We start from the raw sequence: 14,682 nt of genomic DNA, 5'->3' as shown, positions 1-14,682 counted from the left end.
TCGAATAGTCCAGGGCGTTACTCCACATTCCCACATCCCTCCTCCTCCAGAAAAAAAGATGATCATATTGGACCTGTTATTTCTTCAGCCCCTCCTGCAATCTTTAGGACACTTAATTATATATGCTGAAACAAGGAATAGCATTCATTTCAGTTACCAAGTTTCATGTTAATTTGCTCTAATACAGATTCCTGAAATTTGCTTTTTGCTCCTAAGTATTTTTTGAATATTTACATAAAATTGCACATTAATCCTACATCTTTCCTTTCCTTCTTTAAATAAACAGTGCTTATTTAAAATGATAAGAAGTTGAAGGGTTTTCATAAATGTCCGTGAAAGCATCCTGCTGTGTAAGCATTTCCTCCAAGATTGAAATGTTCAATCTTGCATGGCAGCCCCTTAAGTAGGATGCTGAACAACTCAAAATGGTTCCAAGAAGTTCCTGAAACTGAGCAGATTCACTAGGCCCCTCCCTGCTGATGTAAGCAACAAAAGCTGAAAGGCCGTTTCACAGAGCTGAGCCACAGGGAAGACTCTCAGAGCAGACAGGCTGCTGGAAGAAGCAGAAGCCCTTGGAGCTTCGTGGGAGAGATTTAGAGCAGAAGAGTCATTTGGAGAGGACACTCTCCAACCTGTTGAGCTGCCAGCAGGCTGGGTAATATGCTCCAGGTTTTCTAGTTTTTGTGAGTCGTCCCCCATGCTGGGGTGGGCCTTGGAGATGCAGCTGTCTTTGAGTCACCTCTGCTCCTGTAAGTAACCCCTCACCCAAATTCCTGAAAATAACCCCAATAAATCTCATTGGTTCAGCACGTTGGACTTTGGTGGTATCCATTCTTTTGTCTTTCATGGGTTGCCTATCTGGGGTGAGTAGAAGTGTGTATTACATCTCCACAGGAAAAGTTTTCTCACACAACACACCCAAATCCAGCAAAATCCTATCTCAGAAAGGTGCCCTTTTACAAAGGACATAGCTGTTAGCTGAGGTTCACATTTTCCCATTCCCAAGCGATTTACTCGGGGCTGTACAAACCTGTAATGCCAGATAAATATCTAATGTCATAACACCAACCAGTGTGCTGTTACACAGAGTAATTTGATTACCATTTGGGTAACCTTGGCTGGATATATATGACTTCCTTGTGCTGGCTACTTGTACTAGCAACTTGCCCTAGGTTAAGAGTCACTGGAAAGGAGGAAGCCTCAGCTGAAAAAAATGTATAAACCTGGGTACTGACAAGCCTGTAGGGCATTGGCTAGTGATTGATGTGGGAGGGTCTTGGCCATTGTGGATTGGACCACACCTGTGCTCATTGTCCTAGGTTCTATAAGAAAGCAGGCTGAACGCATAGGTAAGCGATGCCTGTCTCAGGCCTTAGCTGGCTTCTGCCTCTAGGTTCCTTCCCAGTTTGAGTTCCGGCCTTGGCTTCCCTCTGGCACTGTGATTGGGGATAGGTAAGCCAAACAAATCCTTCCAGGTTGTTGCTTTTGGTCATGCTGCTTTAATCACAGCAGTAACAGGCTAATGAGTCAGCCTTTCTCTTTTCCCCTGGGTCCTTATCAAACACTGGTCCTTTTACTGCCACGCCCCTTCCGCCTTTCCTGCCTGCCGTGTTTTGGGAATCATAGATTTTTTCGGATTGCCTTCTTTCACTTAACAACACACATTCAGGGCTTTTCCATACCATTTGACAGCTTGCTAATTCATTTCTTATTAATGCTAACAGTTCGATTTTTAAATAGATCACGCTTTATCCATTTACTTAGCTAAAGGAAACATCCACTGTTTCCAAGTTTGGGTCCCTGTGAATGAAAGTTGTCCAAAACCCTCATGTGCCAGATTTTATATACACCTATCATACTCAACCCTGAATTGTATAGTAGGAATAAAAAGAAAGTGTTTGCAAACAATGGCCGAACTGTTTCGAAGTGACTCTGCCATGTTTCGTTCTTTGGAATTATTGCTTACAATTTTATTTCGTGACTTTCTGTTCTCCCCTGACAGACAGTTAAAGAGTCGTTAGTCTGATTGGTAGTCTTGTTTATTCCTTAATGCGTTGGAAATTTATGAGGCAATTTCTTTTTCGAAGTACTTGTTTTACGTTTTAGTTCTGTGTACTGTGTGTAGATAAGTGTACATGAACGTAGTTGCCTACACAGGTCATAGGAATTGGATTTTCTTAGAGCGGGAGTGATTGTGAACTGCCTGTCTTAGGTGCTAGAAACCAAACTGGGGTCCTCTGCCCAAAGCAATATGAGCTCCCAACCTCTGAGTGATCACTCCAACCCACAGGGTGATTTCTTGCTTTTAACAATGTACAGACCTAACTGCAAGGTTATTTGTTCTGTTAGTATTTATGCCCATCAGCTTTCCTCTGTGATTATTTTCTTCCTTGTTAGATAGGTTCCACAGGATGTCAGGTGCAGAAAGATAATGTCTCGTGCTGCTTTCTAAAATTGTTTTAGTTTACTTCTTCCCTCGTGGATACAGAACAATGTCAGCACAATCTGCCGGAGGTTCAATTCTGTATTCCTAGTTTATGCATATCTAGTCACTAAAACTCTCACTGTGGATTCTCTTGCCTCTTCTACTGAGAATTTATTCACGCTCCTTCGTTATTCTGGGTTTTTATTATAGTTTTGCAATAACATTTTATTGCTCCGATGGTAAATTTCTGCTCCCCCTTTTCTTCAAAAATATCCCAGTTACCTGTGGCCTTTCTCTTCTCTGTGAACATTTTGACTTGAGTTTGCAGAGCTCTCATGGAAAGGCGTGCCCGGGTTTGAATGGAATGGATGTGTGAAAGCTTTGTGTTTTAGGATATCCTTCTACTGCTGTGAACAGGACATTCTTCTTTTGTTCATGTTCGCTCCTATAACAACAATTGAGCAACTTTCTCTACGTGGTTTTTATAGAGAGAAATGTATTCAGTCTTTGATTTTTTTTATCTTTATTATTTTCAGAGTTCTTTATTTTCATGCTCTGTTTTTCAGAAATATGAGTAGAAATGATTTATTAAGAAGTGGGAAGCAGATCCTAGAATGGGAGTGAGGGAGGGATGCTTGGTGAAGTGGGGGAGGGGGTTGGGGGGATGCTTGGGATTCAAGGACTCTAGTCCTTCCTAGTGTTTGTTTGCTTAGTCAACCAGGTTTTATTTCCTTAGAGAGGCATATTGAAAGTCTACATTACTGTAGCATAGTTAACAGAGTGCCCTAAAGACCCCCCACTTGCACCTGATATACTTTGCTGAGTTATTAGAACTTCAGGATGCTTATCATGGCAGAATGCATCTGCACTTTGCAGTACGCTTCCTCACAAGCAGTCATAGTTAAGCACTTGCACTGTCCATTGTCTGAGGCTGCCTTATTTCAGAAGTTTGGGTTACCGAGATAGTCAAGATCATCAACTTGGCTGATCAACTAGGAGATGAACTTCCTGGCCTGCCTGTGATAGATTATCTTGATTAGGTTAACTGATGTGGAAAGACCCATTTCACTGTGGGGAGCACTGTTCCATGGGCTGGGGTTCTAGGTTGAATATGAAAGAGATGGTGAATGGAACATTCTGGCAATCTCATCTTCCTGAGAAGCTTGAGCTTCGGTCATGGTGACTGTATCCTCAAACTTTAAGTCAATATAAACCCTTCCTACATGAAGTTTGTTGCTCCAGGACATTTTATGATGGTAACAGGGAGGGTAACTAATGCCCTGGCATCCAGAGGACCATAGGATGTATCCTTTTTATTATTATGTTTTGAACTTTCTTATAAATGCTTCTTTATGGATTGTTCCTTCCCTATCTGCTTATTCATTATTTGTATAATTTATGCCCACTTATAGTAGAAAAGTGGTGTTCACGTATTCATACATTTATAGCCACCATTATAATCACCTCTACACTGTTATATCAGGCCCGCCCTGAAAGGGAAACCGTAATCAGAACTAAAAGCTTGGCACTTGACAGCCACTCTTCCTTTCTCCTTAAAGCTCCTAGCTTTAGTCTGCTAAGTCACGGGGTGTCTCTAGCAAGTTTCTCATCTCTTTAGATCCTATCCAGGGCAACACGCATTATGAGGTTTCCTGTGACATATTTTTTCTCACTTAGAATGATATTTTCAAGAGCCTTTTCAGGTTTACATGTATCAACTGAAGCATTGATGTTTTTGGAGCTGATCAGGTTTTACGTGACTCAACATCCCCTGTGCTCATCAGCCTTCTTCTCTGTAGGTGAGCAGATAGATGAACTGCAGTTTAGCCTTTCTCTGTGGGTGAGTATGGCACAAGAACCTATAGAAGAAAGACACTGAATGATGTCATGGTCGCTTCTGCTTGGCAAGGGAAGCTTATTCCTCCTGAGTTGCTCTTGCTTACTTTGTAGGTAAAGTCAAGCACTTAGCCTGTGCTCATTAAAACTAGCATACTATCAGTTTTCTCCATAGAGATGAAACTACTTTCTTAAGTGGCTGTAGAATCTATTGGAGGGAATTCTGAGTTTACCTTTAATAAAAGATCAGACATTGACTACTTAGTTGTTTTATATTAAAAGCATATAAGATGTGAAGACTAGGTTTTCTGAATTGAATACTATTTTATTTTATTATTTTTTTTGAAGAGTAGCATTTTCATTAAAGCTGAAATGTGGAGCTGGGAGTTACAAGTATCCATTAAGCAATGAGGAGTCTTATATCTAAGTGTTCCAACAGGACACTGTGTTTTTAAACATGCCTATCCTGACCCCAGTATTTTAATATCATTTAAATTTGAGCCCCAGAACTTTGACACTATGGAGATTTTGTTTTAACTGACGTTACAGTTTGATTTCCATGGCTGTGATGAAATACTCTGACTCAAAGTGACTTAGGAGAGAAAGGGTTTATTTTTGGTTTATAGTTCCGGGGGTAGAGGGTAGCTGAGAGATACAGCGGGGAAGACATGGCAGAAAGAGTGTGAGGCCACCCTGGCAGTTGGGAAGCAGAGGGTTCCCATTTCATTCACACACAGAAAGCAATAAGACAGGAAGTAGGGCTATGATATGCAACCTTAAAGCCTATGCCCAGTGGTATGTTTCCTCCAGTGAAGCTCCACCTCTTAGGGGAATCTATTATCTTTCCAAACAGCATCACTATTTGGGGAACAAATGTCCACTTCCATGGAGGTGCTCCTTATTCAAAATTTAAGATTCACGAGAACAAGCAATGTTTAGCAATGTTTATCATAAACAATCCCAGGGATTGCTCCAACTCTTCCCTGCTTATACCCAGCTCCAAGCAGTTACACAAGTGACGTGTTCTTTCTACAAGGACCAGTCAAAGTCTCTTTTCTCCCATCCTAAAGTCAGACCCTCCTTGGGATTTGCATGCAACAAAGGAATGGAGTAAAACCAACCAAATGCCATCTCCAGGCTTAGCCTTTCTTGACAGTGAACTTTTGCAATGCCCATATAAGCACATCTGTTCCAGTATGCTGAAGAGGGGAGGGTAGTGACCTACTATAGGTAGTCAATGACCAGACACCTAAGAATCTATCCTACACACCTCACCTACTTGCTGTTCTGACTCCTGTATCTTTCAGCCCTGCTGAGGCTGCCCAAATCTGACTCAGACCCAAAGAACTTCCCAGTAAGCCCACGGAGTCAAATGTTTAAGAATGTCAACATTTTAAATCACTGAGTGAATTAATGAGCGGTTAATGACTCTGGGTTTAAAGTGTCCTGCTTTGAAGAAGGTTAGTTGTGTCACTTGCTCTGAACTTGGTAGAAGTTGAGATAAATTATATTTTCAAAGAACAATACAGACTTGTTATAAAATACATGCTAAATGAGCTATCTCAATTATCAGTGTCTTCTGCTCCAGGGAAACTAAAACCCAAACTTGAAGGTCAATGTGGTCACGTTCCCAGAGCCAATGATGTCTCGTAACAGTCTGCTGAGGTTTATATGTTTTATTTAATTTATCGGTTCATATCCAGGACTACTAAATACCTACAAAATTCATAATTCATATGCCAGTTACTTTTATTTTAAAATGAGGCTCATTCTGGTTTTAAAATATTATGTATTCATTAAAATAGAAAAATGCACAAAAGTCTAACGATTTTTTTTTATTTTAAAAGAATCTATAATCTCATCAACCCAGAAAGAATAATTTGGTATTTCAGCTGAGTTAGAGTTCTCCTAAGTGGTTTTGCAAATTCAGACATGGTCTAGTTGACCTCCTGCATACAGAAATATACTCTATATGCAAATCCAGAAACCTCTGACTGTGGTCTGAAATATAGATGTGTGTGCTATGCACATGCCTTATCATGAGGTTATTCGTGAACTGGTGGGGGATGTACAGATAAATCCTATTGGAAGCTGAGGCAGTAATAATGAAAACTGTATCACCCATTTCATTGGGATTTTGAGTTCTAAAAATAATCTCTTAATTTTTTTCAGTAATCAAGATGTTAGATTTTCTTTCTTATAATCTGTAATAAAACCACCTCAACAATGATGTTACTTTTCTGTGTGTGGTGAGCACGAGGAACAACGATGAAGCCCCCGCATTTGTAATGTCCCCTTTCCTTCCAAATATCAACTGGAAACAGAGAATGAGTTTGCCTTCGATTTGGTAGATGGAAAAAATTGGGACCTAGAGACACTGAAGCACCTGTCAGGGTGGCATTGTTAGTAAATGTAGGGACAAGGACTTGGTCCAATATAACATGTCACCAGCTATATTCTGGAAGCCATTCTGTTGCAGGGCATATACATCTAAGTACAGCTCTATTTAGATTTTGAACTGGGTTGTGATTCTACACGATTGAGAATATGAGATTGATGTCAGGTTTAAGGGGGAAGGGGTTCTGTTGGTATGTGTGAACCAAGTCATTTGCTTGTAACCACAGACTTAGGACATCGTTTCACATTCCCAGGCAGCAGAGTGCTTTGATGTTTCACCTTAGGGAGAATCGGTGACTTTTCTATAGCCGGAGCCTTAAAATGAAGTAGCAGAAATGATATTGGATGCTCAAGCCTATGAGACGAGGCATAATTTTTAATTCCCGCCGGGTGCAGTGAAATAGGTGCATGTGCATTCCTGGAGATCAAGCATGTAGATGCACTCTCTTCAAGCCTGCACGTCACTTGTTACAGTGTTGTGCTAAGAAGTCTTGAGCCAGTTGGTGAAAGCCTAACAGATTGCTTGTTTCTACCACATAGCGTTTAGCGTTGACCCACTGGGTGGCAAAGTAAACAGAAAGAGGAGAAGGGGGAAAGGGAGGAATGAAGAAGTAGACAGAAGACAGAGAACGGGTGGGGAGAGACAAAGAACAGAGATGACACCTGGAAACTAGAGATTTCACTTAATCATCAAGCAGCTTATAACAGTTGAGATCTCCTTGGTGGGGCTGCCTCAGGATCAAACATCTGCCCTTCTTAAAAGGACCCCTCCTTATGACCCAGCTTAGCTACACATGGATTAATAGTCTAAGTTACCCAGTTCCAAGGAGCGTCTGGACTCACCCACGCAGGTACTTTAATCTCAATCTCATTTGCTTTCCCTTGTCCTTCCTTCTTGTTCTGTTGCGCCTTGTTGTTGTCTCTTGTGGGTTTTTTCTTTTCCCATCATAAAAATCAATGGAATTTTCCCGTTTTGTGTCTTATATTTAGAGGTTGTTTATATGTAAGGGTGGATGCTCTGTGAAATAAGTTACCGTATGTCTTGACTAAGTGTTATGACTTTTAATGTTCAGACAACTTTCTGTTTACTTGGAAACTGTGTTGTCAACTCCACGATGTAGAGAGGCCAGCTTTGCTTTTAAGTGGATGAATAGTTGATCCATAATGAGGACACAGTCATTTCTTTTCTTTATCCCTTGGTGAAAGTTTGATCCTAAATCAAATAAACACACAAATAATATTTCTAGACTTTGAATTTTGATCTACCTTTTTTTTGCTATTCTGAGATTTATTTTACTTTATTTTATTTTATCTTATTTTTTGCTTTCCTATTTCCACAGCCAGGACCAAACTCAGGGCCTTGTGCTTACTGAACAATTGCTTCACTACCAAGCTGCATTTCCTGCCCCCCTGCCCCTTTGTAACTCCTTCTTCTCCTCCTCCTCCCTCTTCCTCTCCTCCTCCTCCCTCTTCCTCTCCTCCTCCTCCTTCTTTTCTTCTAGATTTTTTATTTATTACTATTTCATGTTTGTGAGTATTTTACCTAAGCCAATGCGTGTATACCATGTATGTTCCTGGAATCTATAGAAGTTAGATGAGTGCATGGACCCTGTTGTGCTGGATTTCTGGATGATGGTTGTCGTATTGCTGTGAAGAGATACAATGACCATGGCAACCCTTAGAAAGAAAAACATGTATTTGGTGCTGCCTTACAGTTTCAGAGGTTTAGTCCATTATCATCAAGGCAGAAAACATGGCAGAGTGCAGGAGCTGAGAGTTCGATAACTTGATACAAAGGCAGTAAAAGGAGAGTGTCACACTGAGCATAGCTTGAGCATCTATGACCTCATGGCCTGTCTCCAGGGATACACTTCCTCCAACTCAGCCACACCCTACTCCAGCAAGGCCACACTTTCTAATAGTGCCACATATTATGAGCCAAGAATTCAAACTTATGGGTCTCTGGAAGCCACACCTATTTAAACCACCACACTGGTGAATCTCCATGTGGTACTGGGAACTGAACGTTGTTCTCTCAAAGAGCAGCCAGTACTCTTAACCACCAAGTTATTGTCCCAGGCTCACCATCTGTTTCTGTATTAACTCTATGCTGCACCATTCACAGAAGCTCTGCGGTACGAGAAAGTAATTCATATTGCTACATTATCATTATTGTAAGGTGAACTCTGCCCCTTCTAAGTCATATCTCTGAGTACTAATCCCTAATATCTCAGAATGTGGCTGTAGTTGGAGATGGGATTTTTATAGAGTTAATTAAGTTTGAAATTAGCCTATTAGGGTGGGATTCAAGCCCGCATGATATAGAAGAGAAGACTTGAACACAGACACACAAGAGACCATGTGAGGGCTCAGGGAGACAATGGCCATTGGCAAGCTATGGCTATAGGCTTCAGAAGAAGGGTCAACTCCAGGGACCTTGGCATCCAGACTAACAAGTATGCTTCTGTGCAATCCAATGGATACCTGGTACTTCGTTATAATACCCCTGAGATTGTATTAGCCATGCTTATTGTCTTACCCAACAATATCCTACAAAGTTATTTTTTTTAATATGCAATCCACGACCACTGTGTTGCACTGGAATTTAAAATATAATTTTCTTCTTAATCTGTTCCGATTTTGTTCATTGTATTATTAGGTTAGTTTAACATTCAATGTAATTGCTTGCTTAAAATTTTTTTTTCAGAATGTTATTCTTGGGCTTTCAATGAGATTTTTAATGTGTCTATGAATAAAAGAGGGAAGAGGTATCAGTAGTGAGCCCAAAGGAACAAAAGGAAGTGGCTTGGGAGGATAGACACAGATGTGAAGGCCAGAGATGCTGCCTGGGCAGCTCCCCGATGAGCTTGTGCAGGAAGCAAAGCAGAACTATGCTTCGCAAACCTTGTAGTGATGCTATGATGTGCACATCTTAAATGGTAGCCCAAGGGGAGCATGAGTGTTGAAAGACTTTCCCTGGCTGTGCGTGAACAAACACTACTCACCTTGGATAGGGAAGCCACCCCACCATGGGTGACACAAATGCAGGCTGTATCCCACTCGCTCCCTGCTCAGTTTGCAGGCCTTTCTACTAACGAGAGGCTCCTCTACCCACCAATAGTCTGATGATATAACCTTGGGGAGAGGCTTCTTGAGTCTTGTGACTTTTTGATATTCCTGAGGAGTCGAATCAGCATCTTTAGTCTTGGGAGACTCTCTTCTCCCTGTGAGGGGATGTTAATGTTCTGAGACAGCTGCCTAGCTAACACTTGCTTTCAAGCAGAGGTCTATGGGCCTTCTACTGAGTTTTAAGAGTCTGGAGTTGCCAAAACATTTATACTTTTCTTCAGTCTAGACATGGACTGGACATACTTTGAATCTTGCTCATACCCATAATTCTGATCTCTTCTACTCCCTGGTAAGTTCCCCCTATAACTGCCATTCATTCTCCTCTCTATATCACAATTAAGAGACTCTTTTCCGTCTTCTGACCATATGATACTATTTTGTCACCCTGGGCAGTATTGGCTTCCACACCCTGCCTCCTGTGGGCACCATCCCATGTTGCCAGTCTTTCCTGATAATACCAGAAATCACTTCTGTTTATTTTCAATAAACCCAAACTGCACTTAAGAGAATGCCTGGCATCCAGTCCGGCACTGAAGAGAAGGTTACTTGTTTGAGGTGGACGTTCATATATTATGTGGAACTCCTAGGAAAAAGTCAAAGTGCTTGGGAAATGAAAAATGTTGCACTTTTTGGGAGAAATTAAAAAAAATATTGCTACGTCTTTCCCCATGAGATTTTTGTAGCTTTCACGTTGCAGTGAGAATTATTATTGTGTGAGATTTTCCTAACATGTTAGTGATCTGTCATTAAAAGTTGCTTTAGAAATTTATGGAGCTAGTACAGTGGTAAGTAACGAAATGCGGACTAATGTGCATAGAAGTAAGATAGTCTTGAAGTTGATAGCTGTTGGCATACTCATCAACACTTAACGTTTGTGTTAGCACAGTCTTGATGGAAGATTATAGTGAGAATAAGAACTGTCCAACAGTTAACTGTTGCTTTAAATTTTCTAATCTTTTTCACAAGAAAGAAAGAATCTTGGAACATAATTATTTTATCAAAGAGTTTTCCTTTAATTTTTAATTTTTAATGAACTTTGAAATGACTCAGACCCAAGTTGTCTAGTCCCAAGTGGTCAGCCAAATATAATACAGAACAACATGAAATTGGCTCAGTAGTGTGTGTGTGTCTGTGTGTGTGTGTGTCTGTGTGTGTGTATGTATGTGTATATGTGCATGTGTATATGTATGTTTACATGTGTGTATATGTATTTGTCTGTGTGTGTCTCTGTGCATACTTGTGTGTATATGTATGTGTCTGTGTGTATAGTGTGTACGTGTGTGTATATATGTGCTGCATCTCTGTGTGTACACATGCATGTGTGTGTACATGTGTGTGTAACAATAATAATGAAAGAAATGTTTATGAACTTGTGAGGAAGCTGGGAGAACATGGGAGGAATTGGAAGGAGCGAGTAATAGGGCTGGGAATGGTGGAAGTGCAGTAGTCATGTATGCAAATCTAAAACAAAAAACTAAAACAAAACCCACAAAGCCTTCAGGCTAATTTGCCGAGGATAAGACCATGTGTCTGTTCTCCTATTAAGCAACAGTGATGTGACAAATCAAACTGAGTAGAGATGGATTGTAACAAGTAGACCAAGTGTCGTCATGGTTAAATACAATCAATCAGAACCAGTCGCTGCTGGGACCTGTGAAGGGGAGTTGAAGGAGAAGACACAGCAGGGCAGTTTGCCTGTGTTTTGTGGATTACTTACTGAGCATGTATGGGTGAGAGATTCTGGATGTGTGAGTGGGGGTATGGATGTGGGCGGTTCCTTTTGACTAAGGTTGGACCCAACTGAACCTTTCCTTTGCACTGTGTTTTGTCAATGATGTGTCATCCTGTGTGCAAGTCCCCCATTGCCTGTTACCAGTCCATTTTCAATGCAGATATTTTGTTTGGGAATCAATTCCTCTGGGTAGAGCAGCTGCATAAGTGTCAAGGCTCATGTGAAGTGAAAACAGGGGACTCTTTGTCACATAACCATTAAGAATCACAAGACAATGCTCACAGAGAGTCATGCCAAATGCAGTGTCCTCGGAACACAGCAGGCCAGCTGGGTTGGAGAAGGCAGCCAGTCATCTTTCTGGGTATGTTTTTCAGCCCTAATTGTATTGAGTGGGTTCCAAGTTTCTAATAATGACCGAAGAAGCCTGAGGATGATTTAGCCTGGATGATGAACTCAGTTGTTTGTGTTCTCACAAAATGTGTAACTCTGAAATTGATGGCGTTTGGAAAAGGGTAGCTTCTGGAAGATGCTTAACTTCAGATGGTGTCATTTAGAGTAGGACTGGCTTCCAGGATGATATTAGTGAAGAAGAACAGGACTTCCTTCAACCCCCTTTCCCTCCCTCCTCCCTCTCCCCTTCCCTCCCTCCATTCCCCTCTCCTTCCTCCTATGGTATACCTACTTTGGTCTTAAATGCCTCTCCAGAACTCAGTGAAGTTTTGTAGTTTTTCCTCCTATGGGAAGATGGCCTCTCCTTCCACAGAGGTATTTCCTAAGAGCCCGATCGCATGTCCGCAGCATACCCTGTATACCCCAGGCCTTTGACCATGCAAACACACCTGCAAAAGACTCTCAACTTTTTAATTTCTATTTTTTCAATCTTATGAATACATATTAGAGATTCAAAGACACAAAGTTTACTAGTATTGCTGCTTTTGTACTCCCGGGTCATCATTAGGTAACATAAGGATTGATTGAACACAAGGTGCCAGTCAATCTTAACTATAATGGTTCCTGTGCACCTGATGAGCAGACGGTGCATACAGGGTGGATACACTGGGCACAGGGATGATACCTGACTCATGAGGGGTTGAGCAGGGCAGTATGAGGTGTTGTCATGCATCTTAAAACATACCAATTGTAAATATATGAAAATTTCATTGAATACTTTGAAGCCACATTAGATCATGGGTAATGGGAAATATGGAAAATTCTAGATAGAGGAAGACTGTACCTTTCTATACACCTTTTCCTGTCACAGAAATCAATTCAGGGAGTTGGATGTTGCTGTAAAAAAAATGCCTAAAATGTAGACGCCACTCTGGAACTGGGCAAGTGGGCACAGGGGAGAGTAACTTTGAGATGCTTCCTAGAAGAATTTAAAAAGTTATTTAAGCAAAAAGAGAAGAGCTATAGAGAAATGTGAATTTGTCCAGAGAATACAGATATTCGTAAACTGCCACAAAAAAGACATTGAGAACAGTAAGGACGATAAGCCCATTTGGATGAGTTCTCACATGGAAATGGTGGGCTCTCACGTGGAAATTGGTACAGGGACACCCTTGTTATACAACTGCAAAGACAGTATGGTGAGAAGAGTTCACAGGTAAAGAGAGCTACCTACCACCCATCCTGAGGGCCTGTGAATCTCAGAAGAGAATTTGAATTTTGAACTTTTAACCATGGTTGAGACTCTGATACATTATGGGGAGTTTTGAAGTTAGAATAAACACATTTTGCATTATGTTATGGATATAAGTCTATGGGGGTCATGGAGTAGAATATGGTGGTTTGAATAAGTATGGTCTCCATAGACTCATGTTTGAATGCTTAGCTGTAGGGAGTGGCACTATGAGGAGGTCTGGCCTTACTGGAGGAGGTCTGGCCTTACTGGAGGAGGTCTGGCCTTGTTAGTGGAAGGGCATCATTGTGGAGGTGGGGGTTTCAGGTCTTAAAAGCTCAGGCTCTGCTGCCCAGTGTGAAACAACTCCAGTCTCCGTTGTTGGCTTCATTCTTCATTTTAGATTCCTCCCCCACTATGTCTGCTTGAAGGCCGCCATGATTCCCACCATCAGGATAATGGACTAAACCTCTCAACCTGTAAGCCAGCCTCAAAGACTTACCTTTTAAAGGGTTGCCTTAGTCATGGTGTCTATTCACAGCAATAAAACTCTAACTATGACAAGGTTTTCAATTGCATATGAGCCCATGAAAAATAATTTCGTATTATTTAAGTTATCCTATTCATGATATGTTATGGAAATTCAAGCTGACTTAGACAGTTTATGCCTTTCTGTTTTTCTTGTCAACAAATTACTGCTTCTTTTTAAGGGAAGGAAGAAAATATTGTAGGTAGCAGCTTTCAGGACCTTGTTATGGACCTCCTTTTAAACCCATGGCTGGGAAGAAACACATTCCAGAGAATTTCCTAAGCTGGATGCACCTGGTTCATTCTACGAGGACATTTTGGCTTTTACACACTTCACAATATTGGTTGTGTTGTTTGCCTTCCTGGTTGTATCCTGGTTCTGGGGTCCCCGAAATATGTCAGCTTTGAGAATCTCATAAAGAAACCATGAGAAGGAAGGATTTTCAGTCACTTACATCTTCCTCCTTTAAACAAACATCATGACCTTTGACACGGAGCTTTTGGTCCCTTTCTCCAGCCATTTCAGTGGATATGCACATTGATTTCTGGGCAGCATCTGCATCTAACCGGGACCTTTCAATGCTGTGTGCCAGTGCACCTCCAATTAATACTGCATATTAATTTTGATTAGACAGAAGTGGGCTCTGTGTGTCTTGACTTCCTGCCAGCATAATCAAATGAGTGCTGTGGGGATGGGAAATAAATATTATTTAACACTGCAGCGAGAAATGTATTCGTTATACCTGTTTTAAAATTGAGTTATGTTTCAGTTAAGTGATGACAAATGTCTTTAGCTGAATCATGGGCTTGAAACTGGCAACCGTTTCCCTTGTAGCCTTTCTGTGGATCATGCACAATACAAGTAGTTCATTTGTATCAGTCTCATTGCTGGTGCCTGAATGTACATCGGCCCTCAAGTATGTGTGGGATGGAACTCAGCAGCATATTTCAGCCACGTGTTGGAGATAAAGAAAATTAAATTAGTTTATAAAGAAGAGCCTCATCAAATAGGAC

This window comes from Rattus norvegicus, chromosome 8 (genome assembly GCF_021556685.1).
Source record: "Rattus norvegicus strain SHRSP/BbbUtx chromosome 8, alternate assembly SHRSP_T2T, whole genome shotgun sequence".
NCBI lineage: Eukaryota > Metazoa > Chordata > Mammalia > Rodentia > Muridae > Rattus > Rattus norvegicus.
The sequence above is the reverse complement of the archived record's forward strand: the minus strand, read 5'-3'. Positions refer to the sequence as shown.